The following is a 19,519-nucleotide window of genomic DNA, read 5'->3' as shown; positions in this document are numbered from 1 at the left end:
TTAACCTTCGGTTAAAGAACATCATGGCTGGGGCCTGGTTGGTGACTGCATGTGTCGCATTCCGGTAGGCGAACAGGAAATTGTCCATCTTGTGCTGCAGCGGAATGTTGTCATTGTACATAGCCTTTATTGCCTTCTTAAAGGTTTGTACAAACCTCTCATTTGTGGCTGGATGATACGGGGCGGATGTGTAATGCCTTACCCCATTCTTTTTCAAGAACCTCCGGAAGTCTTCGGACACAAACTGTGGTCCGTTGTCAGAGCAAATCTGTTCTGGCAAGCCATTCCTGGCAAAAATGGTCCGTAGGACTGCAATAGTTTTCTCCGTGGTGGTGGAGGACATTTTGATGACCTCAGGCCATTTCGAGTGCGCATCCACGGCTATTAAAAACATTGAGTCCATGAATGGACCAGCAAAATCAATATGCACCCGTTGCCATGGAGATGAGGGCCACTCCCATGGGTGTAGAGGGGCCTGTGGTGGTGCATTTTGGACTTTCTGGCATCCTGAGCAGCTCTTGGTCAGGTCCTCGATTTGTTTATCGATTCCCGACCACCACACATAAGCCCTGGCTAGGCTTTTCATTTTTATCCCTCCCAGATGACCCTCATGAAGCTCATTGAGCACTCTATCCCTTAACTTGGGTGGAATTACCACTCGGGATCCACACATCAAGGTCCCCCGACACACTGACAGCTGTTCTCTACTTGTTGAGAATGCTGGCAACAGTGAGTCGCCATGTGCTGGCCATCCCTTCACCGTCAAATCATATACCCGAGACAGTGTCGGGTCATTTCGGGTTTCCTTTTCGATACAAGCGTTAGTTACCGGTAGGTATTCAACTATAGTCGAATGGAATATTTCGACAGGATCCACTGCTGGTGCTTCCTCCGCAGTAGACAGTGGCAGGCGTGATAGCCCATCAGCATTTCGATGCTGTTTCGTGCCCTTATATTCAATCTCATAGTGGTGCGCCCCTAGAAAAAGTGACCATCTTTGTAGTCGTTGCGCAGTCATCACCGGAACGCCCTTCTTCGGATTAAAAATGGAGACAAGAGGCTGGTGATCAGTCAGCAAGGTGAATTTCTGCCCGTGCAGATAGTGATTGAACTTTTTCACTCCCCACACTAGGCTGAGGGCCTCCCTGTCAATCTGGGCGTAGTTACGCTTGGCTGAGGTTAGTGATCGTGACGCAAAGGCTAGTGACCTCTCTGAGCCGTCCGAGAATTTGTGCGACAGCACCGCTCCAATGCCGTAGGGTGACGCATCACATGCCAACCGAATTGGTAATGCTGGGTTGTAATGGGCCAATACCTCTTTCGATGTGATTAGTGTTTTGCTCTTCTGGAAAGCTCGTCTACATTCGTCACTCATGGCACCCCAGTTTGCAGTAGGGTGTTCAGTGGGTGTAGTATTGTAGACAAGTTTGGCAAGAACTTATGGTAGTAGTTTACCAGCCCGAGGAACAACCTCAGTTGTGACACATTTTCCGGTGCTGGAGCCTTGACTACTGCCTCAATCTTCTCTGGGGACTTATGTAACCCCTCTTTATCGATAACATGGCCACAATACGAGATCTGTTTTCTAAAAAACTCGCGTTTGGGGCGGTTAGCTCGGAGCCCATATTCCTTCAATCTAGTGAGCACCTGCTCCAGGTTGGCAAGGTGATCACTGTCATTTTCACCCGTGACCAGGATGTCGTCCAAATAACACTGGGTCCCTGGGATCCCTTGCAGGATTTGTTCCATTGCCCTCTGCCAAATAGCCGGAGCTGATGCTACCCCGAATACCAGCCGGTTGTATTGGTAGAGACCTTTATGGGTGTTGATTGTGAGGTAATTTTTTGATGCTTCTTCTACCTCCATTTGCAGATACGCCTGGGCCAGATCAATCTTAGTGAAGCGTTTCCCTCCAGATAGCGAGGCGAAAATATCTTCAATCCGCGGAAGTGGATATTGTACGGTGTGAAGGACCGGGTTCACTGTTACCTTAAAGTCCCCACAGATGCGAACCTTCCTTGGTTCCCCAGGCGTGCTGCTCAACGACTTTTTCATCACAGGGACGATGGGTGTAGCCCACTCGCTCCAGTCTACCTTGGACAGTACACCTGAATGTTCCAGACTCTCCAGCTCTGCTTCGGCGGCTGGGCGGATCGCATAAGGTACCGGTCTGGCCTTAAAAAATTTGGACTTGCGTTTTCTTCAATTTTAATCATCGCTGTCATGCCTTTTAGTGTTCCGAGTCCTTGCTGGAACACTACTTTCGCGTCAGTTAGGATCTTTGACAGTCGCCCAGGTGTGACGTCGTCATCCTTTTTGTCAGCCACAGTCAGTGCCTGTATGGAATGCCAATCCAGTTGTATTTTCCGGATCCATTCACATCCCAGTAATGGTGGTCCTCCATCTTGCAATACATACAGGTCTAGTTTTGGTGTTTCCTTACCGTTATATATAACGATCACCCTTATTTTTCCTCTGGGGTAGACTTTTTGCCCCGTGTACGTCTTCAAAATCATTTTTGTGTCTCTCAAGGGTATGTGTGAGAATAGCCGCTCGTAGTCCCGTCGGTTTATGACTGTTAGGGCTGATCCTGTGTCCAATTCCATCTTTACCTGGACTCCTGCTATCTTGAGAGTGACCCAAATGGTTCGGTGATCCTCCGTTTTGATCACATTATGTAGTTTCAGACAACTCAGTTCCCTGCTGTCGGATTCGTTATCACTCTTTTGTTCGTCTGAACTATTCTCCGTCATCTTATGTACCTTCTTGTACTTTCCTTTGGTAGATTTCTTATTGCTGGTTTTCTTTCCCGACCTGCAGACTCGTGCTATGTGTCCTACTTTTCCACACTGTCTGCACAGTTTGTCTTTGAACCAGCAATCATTCTGGTCGTGTGTTGTTCTGCCGCAGCGATAGCACTTCTCTGTTCCATATGACATTTCGTTTGTGCCATATTCTTGCGGTCTCTGTTGTATCTCTGCAGTGCCCCGTGCTGCTGCTTCATATGATACCTCAATGCTGAAAGCCTTTTCCAGCATAAGGTCCTTTTCAGATAAAAGCCGTTTCTGGGTTCCTTCACTTTGAAGCCCACACACAAACTTGTCCCTTAAGGTATCTGCCAGTCCCGCTCCAAACTGGCAGTGTTTCGATAGTTTGCGCAGTTCTGTTAAATAATCAGCATTGCTTTCATCCTTATGCTGGTTCCATTTGTGAAACTGGAATCTTTCTGCTATCAGCAGCGGTGTGGGGTTTAAATGTCCCTGTAGTATCGTTACTATGTCTTCAAAACTCTTTTCCATTGGCTTCGTTGGGGTTACTACATTTCGTAATAAACCATACGTCTTTGCACCCATTAAATTTAACAATACCGACACTTTCTTGTCATCTGACACCTCATTTGCCTTGCAGTACACCTCTATTCATTCGACATATGTAGTCAAATCTTCGACTTCATTGTCAAATGCGGTGATACTGCCACTCTTCGGCATTTTGGGTGTGGGTTAAAATGGCATCTCCCAATGACTTAAAATGACGTCTCCCGCGCTTTCCTTCCTCCCCCGCTGCTGCCAACGCCGCTCCCGGCGGTTCTCGTGGCAATGGCGGCGCCTCGCGGGTTTCTGCACGTCTCTCTCTCCCTCTCTTTGACGCTGCTCGGTCCCTGAACACCGGCTGCACCCTGTGCGCTCTGCCCTCTCTCTCTCTCCCCCGTCGACGCTGCTCGGCCCTTTGCTGTGCCGCTCGGTCGGGCTGTAGCCCGCCGCTGTCCGGGAAGGGTCTGCGCACTACCTGTTGCCAGCCCATTTCGCTGGACCACCTCGACTGGAAAGCCAAGCCTGGCTCTCGACAGCCTCCCCCGCAATTCTCGAGTCTCTGCTGGATGACTGGGTGGTTGCCCGTGGTCGACGCCCGAGTCTCTGGCCTTGACCTCCAATCCACTGAACTCCAGGAACGAATCCCCGGGAGGTGATGCAGAGTTGCAGGTAGGTTCGAACTTGCCTTGTCGCCAATGTTGTGTCCGTGTATAATAAGACACAGACTGCAGGAGAACAGTACAAACAAGTGTTTACTCAACGTGGCTCACAGTGGAACTGACTGTACAGATTACTACTCAGTGCTATATACAGGTGTGGTCACTGCCGGCACTAAAGTATACATGAGCTGTAAAAAGTAGTTCCCCCCTTAAAGGTATATACATTGCACTGGTGACCATGGCTTTCTCAGCTGGGGCGTCCGTGGGGACCTTCTAGGTGCTTTGGCGGGTGGGGCTGTCTTGGCCGCTGGGCCTTTAACCCGAGCCGCTGCTCCACTGGGCTTGACCCCTCCCGAACCCAAGCTGGGGGCAGGTAACTTTTCACAGCCTGCTGCTGCGAGCTGAGAGTCTCCGCCCCCGGGTCCCAAGCCTGGGTCCGGGGCGGGGTTTTCGACCTCAGGTCCCTCCCTCTCTACACCTGGGTTGGGGGCGGGGTTTTCGCCCTCAAGTCCCTCCCCCTCGTCTGGATCCCAGTAGAGTGGGGACGTGTCCCAATCGATGGGCTGGATGGCCCCTCCCTTCAAGCAAGCCACAGCGCCTGCCTGTGTAGTCTGTGAACTCGCTCCTGCTGCGGGCTGAGGATCTTTATCCTCAGACCTTACCCCAACTGGCTGTTTTCCCCTTTCAGGCTGAAACAGCTTGCACTGGTTGATATGAAACCATTTCGTACGCCGGGGCATCTTCACAGCGTACACCATGGGGCTGGCTTTATCTACAATACTGTAGGGCCCCATGTACAATGGCTCCGAACTACCTACTCGGGCATAGTTTCTTACCATGACCTGATCTCCTATCTCCCACTCGTGGTGCTTCCTCGGCTCGAGCAGCAATCCGTTACTCCAATGCTGCCTTCCCATGTTCCCAGCCGTCTGCTCATGGACCTGCTTCAGGTGCTCAAAAAGGTTTCGGGTGAACCTGTCCCGTTTTACCTCCCTGAGCTGACCCTCCGTGAGCACCGGGGCTAGTACATGGGTGGGGGTCCACATAACCCTGCCAGTCATCAGCTCGTACGGGGAATACCCAGTGCTTTTAGACTGGCTGGCTCGGCCCCCCATCAAAATCAATGGTAGGACTTCGGCCCATTTACGGGGCGAGTCCACCGTTTCCTTTCTTAACCTTTCCTTAAGGGTCCAATTCATGCGTTCTACGATCCCCGATGACTGGGGGTTGTGGGCTACGTGCCATTTCCCCTCGATGCCAAGCAGCATCAGGGTGTTCTGCATCACCTGTCCGGTGAAGTGACTCCCTTGGTCGGACTCCACAAACTGTGGTAGTCCCCACCTCGAGAACACTTCCCAGACTAGGATCCTGGCAGTACCCACAGCTATGGCAGTTCTGCAGGGAAAAGCCTCTACCCACTTGGTAAACACGTCCACCAGGACTAGGCAGTACTTATAGCCTCCCTGGGCGGTGGGCAGGGGCCCAATGTAGTCGACTTATATCAACTGCCATGGTCCCTCTACCCTCCTGACGTGTCCCATGGGGACCTTCCTTCTGTGGAGGTCAGGGTTGTTTGCAGCGTACACAAGACAGCCTGCACAGAACTCGTGGACATCATTCCTGAGTCCCGGCCACCATCCCACCTGTTCCACCCATTGCCAGGTAGTTTCAGGCCCGGGGTGTCCCGCTCTTGGACGCCCATGGGCCAGTTGAAGGAATTCCCTCCAGTGCTGCTGCGGTACAACCCACTGTCCCCCTCGGAACAGCATACCCTCTTTAATGGAGAGAGTCGCTGTGCCGTAAGGGCCTTCTACCTCATTTCCCTCAGCTATGGCGCTGATGACTGTTTTGAGGGCGGGGTCTTGGGCTTGGACCATCTTAAGGTCCGGGGCTAATGCTACTCCTACACTCCCTTGGGTCCCGTCCCTACTTCTGACCGCCGCCATGGGTCTGGACCCAAATGGGTCCCAGAAAGTGCCTGTGCGGGCATCCGCCTTGGCGAGCAAGTCAGCCTGCTGGTTGCCCTGGCCGTGGGGTTCTGTGGAGGAATGGGCTTTCACCTTGTGGATGAAAACCTCCCGTTCCTCCCCCACAGCTGCCAGGATCTTTTCCAGCAGGGGCTTTACTGTGAGGGGTCTCCCGTCAGCGGATGTATATCCACGGCGGGACCAGATGGCCAGGTACTCCGTACACGAATTGCACATAAACATACTGTCCGAGCAAATCATGTAGGGGGTGGGGAAGATCTCGGGGTGTGTAACGACGTACACCACCGCGGACAGTTCAGCCTGCTGGGCGCTCATGGTGCTGGGGAGCTTGATCACCAGGGCAATGTTTGCCGCTGGGTCGTAAACTCCACATCCCGTGAGACGCTCGCCAGCAGATACATAAGAACATAAGAACATAAGAAATAGGAGCAGGAGTAGGCCAATCGGCCCCTCGAGCCTGCTCCGCCATTCAATAAGATCATGGCTGATCTGATCCTAACCGCCAATCCACTATGACAGAACCATCTCCTGAATCTAACAGAATTAGACACACGAAATAGGAGCAGGATCAGGCTACATGGCCCCTGGGCCCGCTCCGCTACCCACAGGGCCATGACCGATCCGAACCTAGACTCATGTCCAAATTCCTGCCCGCTCCCCGTAACCCTTAATTCCCTTTACTTCTAGGAAACTGTCTATTTCTGTTTTAAATTTATGTAATGATGTAGCTTCTACAGCTTTTTGGGGCAGCATATTCCATGGACCTACCACCCTCTGAGTGAAGTAGTTCCTCCTCATCTCAGTTTTGAAAGAGCAGCCCCTTATTCTAAGACTATGCCCCCTAGTTCTAGTTTCACCCATCATCGGGAACATCCTCCCCGCATCCACCCGATCCAACCCCTTCACAATCTTATATGTTTCAATAAGATCGCCTCTCATTCTTCTGAACTCCAATGAGTAGAGTCCCAATCTACTCAACCTCTCCTCATATGTCCATCCCCTCATCCCCGGGATTAACCGAGTGAACCTTCTTTGTACTGACTCAAGAGCAAGTATGTCCTTTCTTAAGTATGGACACCAAAACTGTACGCAGTATTCCAGGTGCGGTCTCACCAATACCTTGTACAACTGAAGCAATACCTCCCTATTTTTATATTCTATCCCCCTAGCAATGAAAGCCAACATTCCATTCGCCTTCTTAATCACTTGCTGCACCTGCATACTAACCTTTTGAGTTTCGTGCACCAGGACCCCCAGATCCCTTTGTACTTCAGTACTTTCCAGTTTCTTGCCATTAAGATAATAACTTGCTCTACGATTTTTCCTGCCAAAGTGCATAACCTCACACTTTCCAGTATTTTATTCCATCTGCCAAATCTGTGCCCACTTACTTAGCCTGTCTATGTCCCCTTGCAGGTTTTTTATGTTCTCCTCACTCACTACTTTCCCTCCCATCTTAGTATCATCTGCAAACTTTGCAATACCGTGCTAGAACCGTCTACATAGATCTCGCGGCCTGTGGAATGTATCCCGGCCCGTAGACCTATGTTTACTTCCCAAACCCCTTCTATGGAACACCGATGGGCTGTTCCAGGGTATACCAGGTTGGCTGCGAGCTTTGGCTCACAGAGACCCTTCACCTTCAGGTCCATCTATGAGAGGAGCAAGGTCCAGCGGGCAATGCGGGCACTGCTCACTGTCCCATCCTTGATCCTCCTGTCCAGAAGCATCTGGGTGGGTGTGTGATGGGTGAGGAGGGTGATGGGAGAGGTGCCTGTGAAGATCAAAGATCTTTTCATAGCCCAATGTGTGGCCAAAAGATGCCGTTCACAATTGGAATAGCTTCTTTCCACATCTGTGAGTATCCTGGAGGAGTAGACCACTGGCCGCAGCCGGCCGTGCCACTCTTGGAGCAGCACAGCACTCAGGCTGTCCCCGCTGGCTGCTACCTCCAGGAAAAACTCTATCCCCCCATCTATGGCCTCTAAAGCTGACGCGGTCTGCAAGTCTTCCTTGAGCCTGACAAATGCTGCCTGGCAACCCTCATCCCAAAGCCACTCCACTCCCTTGTGTAGGAGGCGGAGCAGAGGGGCTGCGGTAGCTGCATAGTCCTCAATGAATTCTCTACAGTACCCAGTTAGCCCTAGAAATGACCTCACACCCGTTACTGTGTTAGGGACCGGTAGTTCTTGTACCGCCTCCCTCCTAGTCTTATCTATGGCCCTTTCTCCAGCGCACACAGTCAGACCGAGGAATTTCACCTCCTGCTGGCTGATCTACACCTTCTTGGGATTCACTTTGAAACCCTTCTGTCCTAACAGCTCCAGTAGTTCGGCCAATAGTGGGTCATGTTCCTCTTTCGAATCAGTGAACAGGAGCAGGTCATCCACATATTGTACCAACTGTCCGGGCTGACTAAAGTCCTTCAAACTGTCTGCCATGCACTGATGGAAGATGCTGGGGCTATTATGGAAGCCCTGAGGCAAGCAGTTCCACGTGTACTGTTGCCCTTTAAACGTAAAGGCAAACTTGTACTGATCCTCCCTCCTTACAGGGATGGACCAAAACCCATTGGAAATATCCAGCACCGTGAAAATGGTCGCGGATGCTGGAATACTCTCTATCAGGTCGGCAACTGCTGCCACTGTAGGTGCACAGGCTGGGATGTTACTATTGAGCACCCGAAGGTCCACCGTGGCCCTCCAGGAATTGTCCGGTTTTCTAACCAGCCACAACGGAGAGTTTACATGGGTGGCTATCGGCCTCAGAACTCCCTGCTGTACTAACGAGGACATGGCTGTTTCAATGTTCGGCTCTGCTTCCCTGGGGAAGTTATACTGTTTCTGTGGTCGGGTCATGGGGTCCCCGTCTACTCTGACCTCAAACCCTGTGACCCTCCCGCAGTCGTGTTTGTGAGTGGCAAATGTGGCCAGGTGGGCCTGCACAAATGCCTGGAACTCTGGTGGGGTGTTGCTGACCATGAGCCCGAGGTTATAATCCTCTTTGCGCTTCATGGTGCAGAGGGTACCCTTCCCTTCCTTACCCGGGATAACTACGATCTCACCGCTCTTTACTTTTCCTGCCCACCAGAGGCAGTGATTCCTCAAATCCACCAGGATCCCATGACCTACGATAAAGTCGGCCCTCAGGACCCCTCTTCCACCCTCCACTTCCCAATTGTAAGAAGTCACACAACACCAGGTAATAGTCCAACAGTTTTATTTGAAATCATAAGCTTTCGGAGCGCTGCTCCTTCGTCAGGTGAAGTGGAGAGATGCCTATAGACACAGGTTATATAGTCAGAGAATAATGCCAGATGATTACAGTTAATCTTTCTAACTGCCATTTATCACACCTCGGCAGAGAGATAATCACAGCAATCAAAGGTGTGAATGGTGTCCAAACAGGTCAGTCAGGAAAACATTACATCAAAGAACAATGAGGTGGGGTCACAAGGGGTAAAATGTTGCAGATGCTGGGGTCTGTATGAAAAACAAAAAACAGACAAAAAACATTTTCTTTGCTGGAAATCACAGCAGGTCCGGCCGCAACTGTGTAGAGAGAACAAGCCAACGACGACTCGAGTTGGATGACCCTACGTCAGGTGGGGTTACATGTAGCGTGACATGAACCCAAGATCCCGGTTGAGGCCGTCCTCATGAGTGCAGAACTTGGCTATCAGTTTCTGCTCTACAATTTTGCATTGTCGTGTGTCTCGAAGGCTGCCTTGGAGAATGCTTACCCGAAGATCGGAGGCTGATTGTCCTTGATTGCTGAAGTGTTCCCTGACTGGGAGGGAACGCTCCTGCCTGGCGATTGTTGTGCGGTGTCCGTTCATCCGTTGTCGCAGTGTCTGCATGGTCTCGCCGATGTACCATGCTCCAGGGCATCCTTTCCTGCAACGTATGAGGTAGACAACATTGGCCGAGTCACATGAGTATGTACCATGTACCTGGTGGGTGGTGTCCTCACGTGTGATGATGGTATCTGTGTTGATGATCTGGCATGTCTTGCAGAGGTTGCTGTGGCAGGGTTGTGTGGTGTCGTGGTCGCTGTTCTCCTGAAAGCTGGGTAATTTGCTGTGAACGATGGTCTGTTTGAGGTTAGGCGGCTGTTTGAAGGCGAGTAGTGGAGGCGTGGGGATGGGCTTAGCGAGGTGTTCGTCGTCATCGATGACATGTTGAAGGCTGCGAAGAATATGGTGTAGTTTCTCCGCTCCGGGGAAGTACTGGACGACGAAGGGTACTCTGTTGGTTGTGTCCCGTGTTTGTCTTCTGAGGGGGTCTATGTGAGTTTTTGCTGTGGCCCGTCGGAACAGTCGATCGACGAGTCGAGCGTCATATCCCGTTCTTACGAGGGCGTCTTTCAGCGTCCGTAGGTGTCCATCGCGTTCCTCCTCGTCTGAGCAGATCCTATGTATTCGCAGGGCTTGTCCATAGTGGATGGCTTCTTTAACGTGGTTAGGGTGGAAGCTGGAGAAGTGGAGCATCCTGAGGTTGTCTGTGGGCTTGCGGTAGAGTGAAGTGCTGAGGTGTCCGTCTTTGATGGAGATTCGTGTGTCCAAGAATGAAACCGATTCTGAGGAGTAGTCCATGGTGAGTTTGATGGTGGGATGGAACTTGTTTATGTTCAATAAGGTGCTTGTCTTCACCGCCCTCAAGGATTTTCTTCCCCCCCAAGCGTCAGCTTATAACTAGGCGCTTGGTTTAAATTATCGATACGTTTTTCGCTGCCCTACTCTGCCCTTATCGAGTTATTATCGTCTTCTTCGTCTTGTCTCGTCTCGTCTCGTCGGACTACTATACGAGTCCTGGGCTACCTGCTCAACTTCGTCTGGCCCCTTTCTGCGGCCTGGGCGTCCTGGATGGCTGTGGACTTGGGCCTCGCTCCCCTTCCTAGCAGTTGGTATGGTGTCTCTGGCTACTGAAAATCTGCTCCGGGGAGACAACCTGCCACGAGGCCAGGGCACGAGTACGAGCGGCAGCCCAAGAGGCCGGAGCCACGAGAGCAGGGTCAAGGGCAAGAGCAAGAGAGAGCGCGAACCAACCTGCGACTGCTACCCGGGGCCTTCAGTTATACCTTTCTGAAAAACCCTTATCTTCACGCCAAATCAGGTTAGTTCTTTGTCTTAAACTTGGCGGGCTAGTTTAAACAATGGTAGCGATCTATACTGACTGTTTTTAGATGGCCGGTAATCACATCTACCGGTCCGATAATTGACTTGTATTGTCCTGAGAGTTCTTTGATGGGCTTGTCCAGCGTCGATGGCTGCAATTAATCTGTTTCCGATTATGTATGCAGACTGTTTGATGGCTTTAACTATAGGCCTCACTGAATTTAGATCTGTCTCCAATTCGGTCTAATACATAATTCAAAGTTCTGTCTGGGTCCAAAACACAAATGCTTCTCTTCACAGAAAGCCTGCAGCCTTAGTTTCGATTTCTCCCAAGCTGTCTGCGCTGCAGAATCCATTTTGGAGTCCCACAGGCTTTCTGCCACGAGGCACGGACGCCATCTTGGGTACCCTTTTTAAATTAAAATGTCCATGCAGGGTCCCTTTTGATACGCTTATCAATTACTCCATAAAAGGCGATGAATTAGGAAAGTAATGAAGAGGTTTTTATTAACTAAAGAACAGAGCATGCCTCTCGTGGCCAACTGGTTCCAAGAAGGAAGTGGGTTGCCGAAACACCCACCTTTATACCTGGTCATGTGGGCGGAGCCAGCTGAGGCATGCATTGGTACACAGCGCTAACCAGAGGTAACAATATGCAATAACGATAACAGTAGGATACAATAACAGTGGTTTACCACATTCACCCCTTGTTTAAAATTTAGTCCGGCGGGGTGAAGTGTACTACAAGTTCGTGGAGGTAAGTCTATCAGGAGGCCTTGTATGACATCCTGATCGTCATGGTGGCGGCGGCGGTGGTGCAGTATCCAACGTCGAATCTGGTGTCTGGGTGGTCAACGAAGGGTCCTCGGGCTCCGGCATGCCGTCTACAGGGGTTGGGTTGGGAGAAGTGGTGGGGGATAATGGTGGTAATTCAGGTGCACCCGAGGGTGCGAGGTCTCGTATGGAGACCGTGTCCTCCCGCCCGTCTGGGTACGCCACGTAGGCATACTGGGGGTTGGCGTGTAGGAGGTTCACCCTCTCGACCAGGGGGTCCATTTTATGGGTCCTCATGTGCCTCCGCAGTAGGACGGGCCCAGGAGAAGTCAGCCATGTCGGTAGCGAGGTTCCCGATGTGGACTTCCTGGGGAAAACGAACATTTGCTCATGAGGGGTGGCATTGGTGGCAGTACAAAGCAGTGACCGGATGGAGTGGAGCACCGCAGGGAGGACCTCCTGCTAGCGAGAGGTCGGAAGGCCCTTAGATTTTAAGGCTAAGAGGACGGCCTTCCAAACCGTCGCGTTCTCTCTTTCCACCTGGCCGTTCCCCCGGGGGTTGTAGCTGGTGGTCCTGCTCGTAGCAATACCTCTCGCGAGCAGGTACTGATGAAGTTCGTCGCTCATGAAAGATGAGCCCCTGTCGCTATATATATAGCTAGGGAACCCGAACAGGGCGAAGAGGTCATTCAGACATTTGATGACCGTGGTACTGGTCATGTCTGGGCAAGGGATGGTGAACGGGAAATGGGAGTGCTCATCAATTATGTTGAGGAAGTACACGTTGCGGTCAGAGGAGGGGAGGGGCCCTTTAAAATCGACGCTCAGGCGCTCGAAGGGGCGAGTGGCCTTGATCAGGCTTGCTCTGTCTGGCCTATAAAAATGCGGTTTGCACTCGGCACAGATTTGGCAGTTCCTGGTCATGGTCCTGACCTCCTCGATGGAGTAGGGCAGGTTACAGGATTTGATGAAATGGAAGAACCTGGTGACCCCCGGGTGGCAGAGGTCATTGTGGAGGGACTGCAGTCTATTAACCTGCGCGTTGGCGCATGTACCACGTGATAGGGCATCTGGGGGCTCATTGAGTTTCCCGGGCCGGTACAAGATATCGTAATTGTAGGTGGAGAGTTCAATTCTCCACCTCAAGATCTTGTCGTTCTTGATTTTGCCCCTCTGCTTATTATTGAACATAAAAGCAACTGAACGCTGGTCAGTGAGAAGGGTAAACCGTTTTCCGGCCAGGTAATGCCTCCAGTGACGCACCGCTTCCACAATAGCCTGGGCCTCCTTTTCGACAGAGGAGTGTCGAATCTCGGGGCCCTGGAGGGTCCTTGAGAAAAAAGCCACGGGTCTCCCCGCCTGGTTAAGGGTCGCAGCTAGGGCGAAGTCGGATGCATCGCTCTCCACTTGGAAGGGGATGGACTCATCCACTGCGTGCATTGTGGCCTTCGCAATATCGCTCTTGATAAGAGTGAAGGCTGCACACGCCTCTGGTGTCAGGGGGAAGGAGGTGGATTTGATGAGGGGTCTGGCTTTGTCCGCATAGTGGGGCACCCACTGAGCATAGTAAGAGAAAAACCCCAGGCATCTCTTCAGTGCTTTTTGGCAGTGGGGGAGGGGGAGCTCCATAAGTGGGCGCATTCTGTCGGGGTCGGGCCCGATGACTCCGTTCTCCACTACGCAGCCGAGAATGGCAAGGCGTTTGGTGCGAAACATACATTTCTCCTTATTGTATGTTAGGCTCAGCCGCTGGGCCGTACGGAGGAATTTTTCTGGATTAACGTCATGGTCCTGCTGGTCATGGCCGCAGATGGTGACGTTATCCAGGTAGGGAAAGGTGGCCTGCAGCGCGTTCTGGTCAACCATCCGGTCCATCTCCCTTTGGAAGACCGAAACCCCGTTGGTGACGCCGAAGGGAACCCTAAGGAAGTGGTAGAGGCGGCCGTTCACCTCGAAGGCAGTATACTGGCGGTCCTCATGGCGGATGGGGAGTTGGTGGTATGCTGACTTAAGGTCAATGGTGGAGAATACTCTGTATTGCGCAATCTGATTGACCATATCAGATATGCGAGGAAGGGGGTATGCGTCCAGCTGAGTGTACCGGTTTATGGTTTGGCTGTAGTCAATGAAAAGGCGGCGTTTATCGGTGGTTTTAACGACTACAACCTGGGCTCGCCAGGGGCTGGTGCTCCCTTCGATAATGCCCTCCTTCAGGAGCCGCTCCACCTCAGAGCTAATAAAAGCTCTGTCCCCGGCGCTGTACCGCCTGCTCTTGGTAGCGATGGGTTTACAGTCGCGGGTGAGGTTAGCGAACAAGGGAGGGGGGCGGACTTTGAGTGTGGAAAGGCTGCAAGTGGTGTGCGGCGGGCGATTTAAAAGGTGTTGGTTGCAGACTGTGAGTGGGGGGAGAGGTCCACCGTATGCTATTGTGACACTTTTAAGGTGGCACTGAAAATCCAACCCTAGCAGCACGGCAGCGCAAAGACGGGGCAGGACAAGAAGTTTAAAATTTTTATATTCTGTGCCCATAACCGAAAGGGTCACCACACAGTAGCCGCCGACGTCCATTGAATGGGACTTAGACGCCATAGAAATCTGATGGCGCGTTGGCAGGACCGTGAGGGAGTGGCTACGTACCGTGTCAGGGTGAATAAAACTCTCTGTGCTCCCGCTGTCAAATAGGCAAGTGGTGGCGCGGCCGTTTACCATGATGTCCATCATGGACCTGGACAGATGATAAGGCAGGGCTTGATCCAGCGTAACGGAGGCTAGTGTATGGCTTAGTGAGTCGATATGGTCATCCGACGAGACGGTGGTCGAGTCCGGAGACAAAATGGCGGTTGAGTGCGGCGGACAAAATGGCGGCGGCCATGATTCAGGTCCCCACGCGGCCGGAGGTGCACAAAATGGCAGATAAGATGGCTGCCCCCACGGTTCGCACGCGGCGCTGCTGGCGTTCGCGGGTTTCCCCCTGCAGGCATTGGCGTAATGGCCTTTCTTCCCGCAGCCCGAGCAGGTAGCGGTCTTAGCCGGGCAGCGCGCTCTAGGGTGTTTTAACTGGCCACAGAAATAGCATTTTTGGGCCTGGTTACGGGGCATCGCTGCAGTTGGTACCGGGGGCGGCGGTCCCGGTTGATTTCGGGACATCGCTGCAGCAGTTGGTACCGGGGGCGGTGGTCCCATGTCCCAAGGTCGCGATGGCCATGGCGCGGCGCCGTTACGTGAGTATGCTTCGAGGTTTCGGTGGGCCGCATCTAACGAGAGCGCAAGGGCTATGGCCGACTTCAGGTCGAGCTCCTTGCTTTCGAGCAGTCTCTGCCGGGAGTAGTCGGACTGGAGGCCCCTAACGAAGGCATCACAGGTAAGTCCCTCCGCGTGCCCCGCAGCCGTTACCTCCTTACAGTCGCAGTCTCTGCAGAGTGTCTGTAACGCCCGTAAAAATGCCTCTACCGATTCCCCTGGTTGCTGCCTGCGGGATCCCAAGAGGTGTCTGGCGTAAATCGTGTTCACTGGGCGCGTGTATTGCCCTTTTAGTAGTTCGAGGGCCGCCGTGTACGTAGTAGCGTCCCGGATGAGTGTATATACTTGAGGGCTCACCTGGGCGGTCAAAACTTTTAGTTTGTTCTCCTCCGATGTCACGGCGGAGGCTTCTAGGAAGGATGCAAAGCAGCTCAGCCAGTGTTCGAAATTGGTCGATGAACCCGCTGCTTGAGGGTCGAGGTCCAGGCATGCTGGTCTGAGGGCTCGCAGCAACGCCTGCTGTTGTTGCAGTTCAGGTGTCGACATTTTACTTTTAGTTAATAAAATTGATACGCTTATCAATTACTCCATAAAAGGCGATGAATTAGGAAAGTAATGAAGAGGTTTTTATTAACTAAAGAACAGAGCATGCCTCTCCTGGCCAAATGGTTCCAAGAAGGAAGTGGGTTGCCGAAACACCCACCTTTATACCTGGTCATGTGGGCAGAGCCAGCTGAGGCATGCATTGGTACACAGCGCCAACCAGAGGTAACAATATGCAATAACGATAACAGTAGGATACAATAACAGTGGTTTACCACACCTTTTATTAATAATAACCTTCGGGGAGATGCAGAAATTTTGCAAATCTTACAGACTGCAGGAAGATATCAATGGACTGGTCTGGTGTGCAAATGGAATTCAATCCAGAGAAGTGTGAGGTAATTCATTTGGGGAGGGCTAACAAGGTAAGGAAATACACAATAAATGGTAGGACACTGAGAGGTGCAGAGGATCAGAGGGACGGACCTTGGAATGCATGTCCACAGATCCCTAAAAGTAGCAGGACAGGTAGATAAGGTGGTTAAGAAGGCATGCAGGATACTTGCCTTTATTAGCCGAGGCATAGAATATAAGAGCAGGGAGGTTATGCTTGAACTGTATAAAACAGGCCGCAGCTAGAATACTGCGTGCAGTTCTGGTCACCACATTGCAGGAAGGATGTGATTGCACTAGAGGGGGTGCAGAGGAGATTTACGAGGATGTTGCCTGGGCTGGGGAATTTTAGCTATGAGGAAAGATTGGATAGGCTGGGGTTGTTTTCTTTGGAACGGAGGAGGCTGAGGGTAACCAAATTGAGGTGTATAAAATTATGAGGGGCCTAGATAGAGTGGATAGGAAGGACCTATTTCTCTTAACAGAAGGGTCAATAACCAGGGGGCATAGATATAAAGTAATTGGTGGGAGGTTTAGAGGGGATTTGAGGAGAATTTTTTTCATGCAGAAAATGGTGGGGGTCTGGAACTCACTGCCTGAAAAGGTGGTAGAGGCAAAGACCCTCACCACATTTAAAAAGTACTTGAATATGCACTTGAAGTGCCGTAACCTGCAAGGCTACGGACCAAGTGCTGGAAAGTGTGATTAGGCTGGATAGCTCTTTGTCGGCCGGTATGGACAAGATGAGCTGAATTGCCCCCTTCTGTGCTGTAAATTTCTATGATTCTATGATATGATTAAGGAGTGCCTTAAAGAAGGAGAGAAAGGTAGAGAGGCGGAAAGGTTTAGGGAGGGAATTCCAGAGCTTAGGGACTTGGCAGCTGAAAGCACGCCCGCCAATGATGGAGCAGGAGGTTACAGAGTTAGGGAGGGGCAAGGTCATAGATGGATTTGAAATCAAGGATAAGAATTTTAAAATCGAGATGTTGCTGGACTGGGAACCAATGTAGGTCAGCGAGCATGGGGGTGATGGGTGAACGGGACTTGGTGTGAGTTTTGAATGAGCTTAAGTTTGTGGAGAGTGCAAGGTGGGAGGTCAGCCAGGTGAGCATTAGAACAGTCGCTTCTAGAGGTCAAAAAAAGCATGAATGAGTGTTTCCTCACCAAATGAGCTGAGGCAGAGCTGGAGACGGACAATGTTAAAGAATTGGAAGTAGGCGGTCTTGGTGATGGAGAGGATATGGGATCGGAAGCTCAGCTTAGGGTCAAACAGGACGGCAAAGGTTGCAAACAGTCTGGCTCAGCCTCAGACAGTGGCTAGGGAGAGGGATGGAGTCAGTGGCTAAGGAATGGAGTTCGTGGCAGCGATTGAAGGCAATGGGTTTGGTCTTCCCAATGTTTAATTGGGAGAGCTTTCTGCTCACATGGACATACATGACTGAGAAATCATGCTCATCTTCTGCTTATCCCTTGCATGTTACTTCAGCTTGCAAAAAAGTGCTGCATTATGTTCCTAATAAATCAAAACTTTACAAAATAAAAATTCAATTTGTTTGATAACATTCTTGCCTCTGAATCAGAAGGTTGTGGGTTCAAGCCCCACTCCAGGACTTGAACATTCGGTATTGAAGGAGTGTTGCATTGTTGGAGGTATTGTCCTTTGCATAAGACCCAGACTTAAGCACCAATTGTGAAATCAGGTGGATGTTAAGGATTCTATGACATTATTCAAAGAAGAGCAAGGCATTTTCCCAGTGTCCTGGCAACATTGGTCCCTCAACCAGCAAAAAATCTCAGTGTTGAACATTTGTCAACATAATGGTCACTGCATTTCAAAAGCAATTCATTATATATGAACACCTTGAGGTGTTCTATTAAATGAAAGTTCTTTCTTTCAGATATTGGAGGGTTACTTAACATTTACTTTCACAAAAAGCACAATAGTCTTGGCACCTCTGTGTGTGGCTCTAACCAAGTACCCATGACATAGCACTTAGTGTTACGGCTGAGTGAATTGCAAGCAGTATTACACTGAAGCACTCATTACTGTAATGCAGTAATCCCACCAAATCCTCTTCTGAAAAGTTTTAACATGGTGAACTTTAGGAATAGGAACTAAAGTGTATTAAACATTTGTTTCATATCAATAACAATTAGTGTGCACTGCATTTCTTTTCTATTAGAATGATATTGAATTGCGGTTACAATCTCCACGCAGATATTTAAGATATTACAGTTGATTCAATGAATGTTAGCAAGACTTCAATACATGTCAAGAACACAAAGGCACTTAGGTTTTGTAAGAGATTAAATTATTCAGTGACATCGCTCACCCATGAGTTTTTGATGAAAGTTCAAGACTCACTGAATTCTTTCCAATTAAATTAAATAAACCGAATTCTGGCAATAGACTGAATACACCATGTACAATAGGTATGAGAATTTATTTTTTTAATGGATTACTGATCATTTAGATTCTTGAGAACAGTCTTGAGACCCTCATGTAATTCCAAGCAGTTCATTCATGTAGAAAGGCACTGAGAGATTATTCTTTTAAGATATACATTATACAGATCTACAAAATGATATAAGCTTTTCAAAATCATGAAAAACATTGTTTCTTCACTAAAAATATTCCTGATGACATTGGATATTTAAAAAATAATTACAAAGTTTTTGTATTAATATCTCATTTATTCATTTTCTCCATAAATAGATTCTTTCATTTCAAAGTATCAATGTAAAGGAGTGATGAACAGTTTAGGGTATTGTATTAAATAAAATGGAGCAGAATAAAAGATTTGAGTCTGTTCGCTGACTAAATATTGAATACTAGTTGATTTCCCGTGGTGTTGTGCATGGGGAGTTAAAGAAAATAAAGACATTCACCACTTCGGGACATCCCAAACATTTTACAGCCAATGAAGTACTTTTGAAGTGTACTCACTGTTATAATGTAGGAATTGCGACAGCCAATTTGCGCACAGCAAGCTCCCACAAATTGCAATGAGATAATGACCCGATCATCCCGAGAGTTAGTTTGTCCTTTTGCCTTCCTTGCCATCCCCCATCTGCTCTTGCTCACTTGTTCTTGATGAATCACCTTGTGCACTCCGCTAAAAGTCATTATCCCACTCACACGTGATGCCAATTTTTGAGCTGGTGTTTGGCATGGTAAGATCGTGTGATGATACATTGTTCTCAACATTTGCACTCTGCCAGGCACTAATGTCCGAGTCATCTGTTGCACCTAGAGGAAGGAGACAGAGACATGGGTTAAGGGATGTACTTTCAATTGCAAGCACATGTCAGATTATTAGCCCACAGCAGATTGTCATGTTTAGCAGGTGAGTAAGGGCATGATTGAAATAGTTAAACAGGAAAAGAAGAGGTAGGTAAGGTGCCCCTAAACCTGGCTGTGACAGGCCTAAAGCTTTGCTATCTCCAATGCTGAAGGCTGCCCCAAAATGTCTATGGTCGCCTCTTTCATAGGGG

This window comes from Somniosus microcephalus, chromosome 10, assembly GCF_052327205.1.
Source record: "Somniosus microcephalus isolate GS21.2 chromosome 10, FLI_Smic_1.0, whole genome shotgun sequence".
In the NCBI taxonomy this organism is placed as follows: domain Eukaryota; kingdom Metazoa; phylum Chordata; class Chondrichthyes; order Squaliformes; family Somniosidae; genus Somniosus; species Somniosus microcephalus.
The sequence above is the reverse complement of the archived record's forward strand: the minus strand, read 5'-3'. Positions refer to the sequence as shown.